This window comes from Salvia hispanica, chromosome 4 (assembly GCF_029641045.1).
Source record: "Salvia hispanica isolate PSC_SH4W2 chromosome 4, Shi_PSC_v1, whole genome shotgun sequence".
NCBI classification, from domain to species: Eukaryota; Viridiplantae; Streptophyta; class Magnoliopsida; order Lamiales; family Lamiaceae; genus Salvia; species Salvia hispanica.
The window spans coordinates 14,038,256-14,043,815 of record NC_142695.1 but is presented as its reverse complement, the minus strand read 5'-3'; the positions used below and the strand labels follow the sequence as shown (position 1 = coordinate 14,043,815).

The 5,560-nt window shown below is 46.0% G+C and overlaps 1 non-coding gene across 1 annotated transcript; it reads right to left on the bottom strand.

Annotated features, from left to right (window-relative positions):
* Positions 1-440: 440 nt before the first annotated feature.
* On the bottom strand, positions 441-547 carry LOC125197583 (small nucleolar RNA R71). The gene has a single exon (XR_007172119.2). It is a non-coding gene; the product is annotated as a small nucleolar RNA R71 (small nucleolar RNA).
* Between the last annotated feature and the right edge of the window lie 5,013 nt (positions 548-5,560).

Genomic DNA, 5,560 nt, shown 5'->3' with positions numbered 1-5,560 from the left:
CAGGAGATGGTGAAGTTGCTGATGGATGAGAGAGATGCGGAGAGAGCAGCCCGAGAAGCCATGGAAAAGAAGAATAGAGAAACATTACCTGTGATGAACATGTTCAATCATGGGAATATGATCACTTTTCCTAACGGCCCTCGTATTGATGCTAACAATTTGGAGTTACGCATGCCCTTATCCAAAGGGTCGAGCAAACTCCTTTTGCAGGTAGGGCGACTGAAGATGCTAACCGCCATCTCTCCAAATTCGTGGAAATCGCAAACACTCTGAAATTAAATGGTGTCGACGACGATGCCATACGGGTAAGACTTTTTCCATTCTCATTGATTGATTCTGCTAAAGAGTGGTTTGAGTGTATGCCACCAGAAAAGGTCTCCACATGGTAGGACATCGTAGCTACCTTCCTCGACAAATACTACCCGCCAGGCACTATTTTGAAGCTCAAAAGTGAGATCTTTCAGTTCACACAAGGCCATGACGAGCCCCTCTATGAGGCATTTGCTCGTTTCAAAGCTTTTCTTCGAAAGTGCCCAAACCATGGTTTTTCCATAGACCATCAGGTAGGAATCCTCTATAATGGATTTAACGAGAAGATATGTGCTATGCTTGATTCAGGGGCAAATGGAGGATTTCTAAGAAAGACAGGAGAGGATGCCATGGCGGTGATCGAGGAGTTCGCCACCAACAGTCGGGAGTGGTCTAAGGAAAGGCATGCCACGAGAAGAGTAGCAGCCATAGAAGAGGCCGAGGAAAGTTCTTTTGCTAAGGAGTTAGCAGAACTTAGAGTCAGGATTGATCAAATGGACATCTCGAGGAAGGAAGATCCAATTCCGGCAACTTCCATAGTGGCAGTCAATGCACCCGAAACTGCCATATCAACTGTGGAAGAAATAAACTACGTGCAAGGAGGCGGTCCCAGAAACTACAATAACAATTATCGCCCTAATCAGGGGGGCGGCAATTTCAATAATTATAATGGGAACCGTCCGCACCCAAATCTTTCTTATTCTAACAATAATTACTTGCAACCCCCTGCAGGATTTAATGTTAGCAAAGGAGGAGTGGTTGAGCCGATGAAGAAGGAAGACAAGTATGAACAAGGAATCACGAAGATCTTGGAAGTAATTACGCAAGATAGGAAGATTAATGACACCAAGATCGGAGTGGTCGAAGCAAGGATAAACAACCTCGAGCAAGGAATGAACACAATCTCGGCAGCTGTAACCAATATTACCACTCAAATGGAGCAAATTCAGAAGAAGTTAGATGAGGATAGAGCAAAGGCAGCAGCAAGAGTGGATGATATTAACAAGAAATGGGTGGCAAAGCAGAAATCTGGGGACTGCCCAGATGCCGGCGGACCGCCGCAGACCACGCAGCGGCCCGCCACTGAGACGGCAGAGACACCAACCAGGCAGGACTGCCCAGTCGCCAGCGGACCGCCGCACACCCCGCAGCGGCCCGCCACTGACAAGGCAGAATCGTCCACTAAGCAGGAGCTTGTGCGGCACAACGGGATTGTACTCCCTTTTCAGCCAAAGAGGAAGTTCAAGCTTGAAGAGCAGTTCAAGCATTTCCTTAACATGTTTTGCAAGGTCCATACTAATATTCCTCTTGTTGAATCGTTGCAGGAGATACCAAAGTATGCAAAGCTACTAAGGGAGGCGGTAATGAGGAAGAAAAAGCCGACTAAAGCCGACCTTAAGCTACCGCATCATTGCAGCGAGATCATCCAAAAGGAAAGGGCAGTGAAGCAAAGAGATCCGGGCCAGTTCATCATTAGGTGCCGAATTGGAGAAGGGAAAGTTGACAAAGCACTGTGCGATTTAGGATCGTCCATCAATCTCATGCCACTGAAGTATTACGAAAGGCTCAACATTGGGCCACTCAAATCTTCAGACGTAACACTCAGGTTGGCAGATAACTCGTCTATCAAGACTGTAGGTATGATTGAGGATGTCCTAGTTAAGGTTGATGATTTTATTTTTCCCGCCGACTTTATTGTGCTTGACATGAAAGTAGACAAGAACGACCCTCTAATCTTAGGGCGAGATTTTCTTGCCACTTGCAAAGCTTTGATTGATGTAGGTCGTGGCGAGATTACAATCAGAGATAATCATAGTCAATCCACCTATAAGATCGAGCGCGAGATGCTAAAATTTGAGGAGGCAAAGCGGGCAAAAATGGAACAACAGTGCAGAGCAGTCATGGCTACCGACTTGACCAAGCCCAAAGATCCCTTTGAAGCGGAGGATCCTTCTATCTCCACTATCTACATTGTCAAAGAGGTAAGACACTCTTCTAAAAAGGGTGATGCTAATTCTTCTACATCTGCCCCACAGAAGAAGAAACAGAAGAGAAAGAAAACACCCAAAGAGGACCCCGAGATATACGTCATCAAAACCAAAGAGGGGAAGTACAAGTGGTGGAAGAAGCTAGGGACCAAGTTGCTCCCTATGCCAATTTTCAACACTCGAGTTATTGATCCGTCCAACTAGTGGGCCACTTCAAGTCGAGCTAACGACTTTAACAAAAGCGCTTATTGGGAGGCAACCCAATTTTCTTTTATTTTTTTTTATCTTCTCGTTTTTTTTATGTTATGTTTAAAAAAAAAAAAAAAAAAAAAAAAAAAAAAAAATTTACGGGTGGCGGTCGCCGCACTTAAAGCACGGCGGTCGCCACACGTGTGTTAACATGTGCAGGAAGGATCGGGCTTAGGGCGGGCCAGAGTAACCGCTGCACGGGCCGCGGCGGCCCGCCAGGATTGCTGTTTACGAAGGCCCGTGTGGCGGCCCGCCACGAGAGACGCGGCGGTCGCCACACGCAGTCCAGAGACGGGATTTCCACCATAAAAGGTATGTTTTCCATTCCTTTTCACATTCCTTCTCAAATTCCTTCCTTGCACACAACCCCCACCTATATAAATCACCAAATTCACACACCCACACTATCATTCTCTCAATTCTCAATTCTCTCAAAGTCTAGAGTTCTTCTTCTACAAATTCTCTCCACAAAAAGGTATGAATCCTAACTTAATCTCTGGGTTTTTCTTTACTTCTTCCATGGATTGTGCTTTATTTTGGGTGAATTGTTCGGTAGAATCTCTTAATTCATGATGGGGGATGATTATGTGTATGAATTTTTGAGTTCTATGGTTTAAAACTTACTTGATTGGTGATTATTAAGTTGTGAATGATGATTCTCTCTTGGTTTATAGTGTTTAAAAGTTGCAATCATGTTCATAGCATTGTGAGGCTATTATTACTTCCATGAATTGCAATATTTGTGATGTTGTAGAGATCGTTGGTTTTTTTTTTGGATATTTGGTTGATACGTCTCTGCATGGGGGATGAATTCACGTTGGGGGATGTTTTGTTGTGTCCTAATTTTGTTGATTTTGCTTAACATGTTATTATGCTAAAAATTAGGATGCTGTTGTACCCAAGCTTGCATATAAGTTCTTATCTCTTCATTTTTACTTGGTTGAATGCAAGTTTGGGGGAACTTTTGATCTCCCACTTGTTGATGCTCTTTTAAGAGTGTAAATTCTTTTGCAGGATAATGGGATCAAAAGGGAAACCGGAGAATGCGAAGAACTATGGCATTAGCCTTGCCACGGAAGAGCAAAAGGCTATGTGGAAGAAAGTGCGGCCCGAGAAACGGCACCTTCTAGATATCCCCACGATTTCCCTCTCCAAACTTTGGGGATCATGGAGGATTTTTGGAAGTTGTGCGACGTGGGTGATGGGAATGGCCTCGTCTACATGATCCAAAGGAAGTGGCCATCGTTTCGAAAGTATACTCTCGAGTTCCTAAGCTCGCTAAAGGTTACTAAGGATCGCCGCAAAATTTTCCACTTAGCATCGATTTCCGCTTAGGGAACCGTTGGCACTCGCTCACCATGGAAGAGCTTAGCGGGATCTTCCATTGCTTCGACCCCAACCCCGAAGAGGATAATGAATATGAATTTTCAGAGGTTTGGGGGGCGATGACAAATGAGCAAGAGCATGCAGCGGGCTATGCCAAGTCTTCATCAATTCGCAACCCCGTCTTGAGGTACCTCCATCGTGCTATGACTCAGCTTATGTTTGCTCGTATCGATGGGGGAAGTGTCTCCCAAACGGAGCTCAACGTGATGTGGTGCCTACTCAACAAGAAGGGAATCGATTACGGGACCCTCTTTACTTACTATGTGGATAGGATCACGAAGAAAGACGGGGGCGTCATTTGTTGTGGGGGATTGATTACGGCAATTGGCGAACATTTGGGGGTATCTTTTGCCGGTATGACGGAGGATGGTGGAGAAAAGTTCATCACCTATGAGGTGCTATTTTCGGTGGGGCTTTTGAAGACCGATGGTTGGGGTCAAGGGTATTTTATGCAAGTAGCGGGGGATCACTTTCCCGTTCCACTCCCGCAATTGACCAAGGTCGATGTTTGGGCAAACCAAGCAAATTGGAAGCTCGACACACCCGCCCACCGGAGAGCTATCGAGGTTAACCCCGTCAATGGGGAATTTAGAAAGAGGAACATTCCCTCTCGTATTCCTCAATTTGAGCCCGATGAGGATTCCGCGTTTGATGCCATTGATAACTATGAAGAGGGCGCGGAGCATTCACAAGCTCAAGGGAATGAAGCACCGCCACCACCGCAATCCCAACCACGACGAGAAGAGGAAGAAGAAGAAGAGGAAGTGGAAGGACATCGCCGCCGGACAAGAGCGAACCGCCGCCGCGGGAGGCCAAATCCGGAAGAGGAGTTTCAAGTCAACACCTCCGCCCAATTAGGAGAAATTTTCTCCTATATGCAAAACATGTCCAACGTTTGGGACAATCGATGGGCGGAGCAACAAGCGGAGAATGCCTACAACCGCCAAGGGTGGACGGCTCAAGGCGATTGGCGCACGGCGGAACAAGAATTTTGGGAGCAACAACGTTTGGAAGACGCTCATCGGCGTCAACAATATGAAGAGCTCCGAATGATGGCCGCCGAAGCTAGAGAGGAACGAGAGACAATGAGGAGTGATATCACGTACCTCGTTGGAGCTTTCGAGGATCTTAGCGCCCGTTTCCCTCCACCTCCTCAAGATTGAAGAAGTCAAGCTCGATGACTTTAAATGAGCATTTGAACCATGTTTTTGGATGTTTTTGAGACGTTTTATTTCCTTGATTTAACAATTTTTGCTTTATTTTTAAGTATTTTTGGTTTTGGTTTAATTTTGTGCTTTGCAAAAATTTTCGCAGGTTCTGACCTCTCCGTGGCGACCGCCGCAAGCTCTGCGGCGGTCCGCCACCTGAACGCTGGAAATCATCTTTGACATGCAGCGACCGCCGAACAGCTGCGGCGGACCGCCACCTGGGCACATTTTTCCAGCGCGATTTTTCAAAATTCTTCGAAATTTCGCCCCGCTTAACCTCTACGCGAAATTTTTCAGGGTACGTTTTTGTTTTCAGTAGTATACTCACGCCCCTACCGACTCTACAAACTTATTTTACACTTTGTTGTAAATAAGTTTGGGGGGATGAAGTGGTGGACCGTGAGTTTAGGGTTTTTTGTT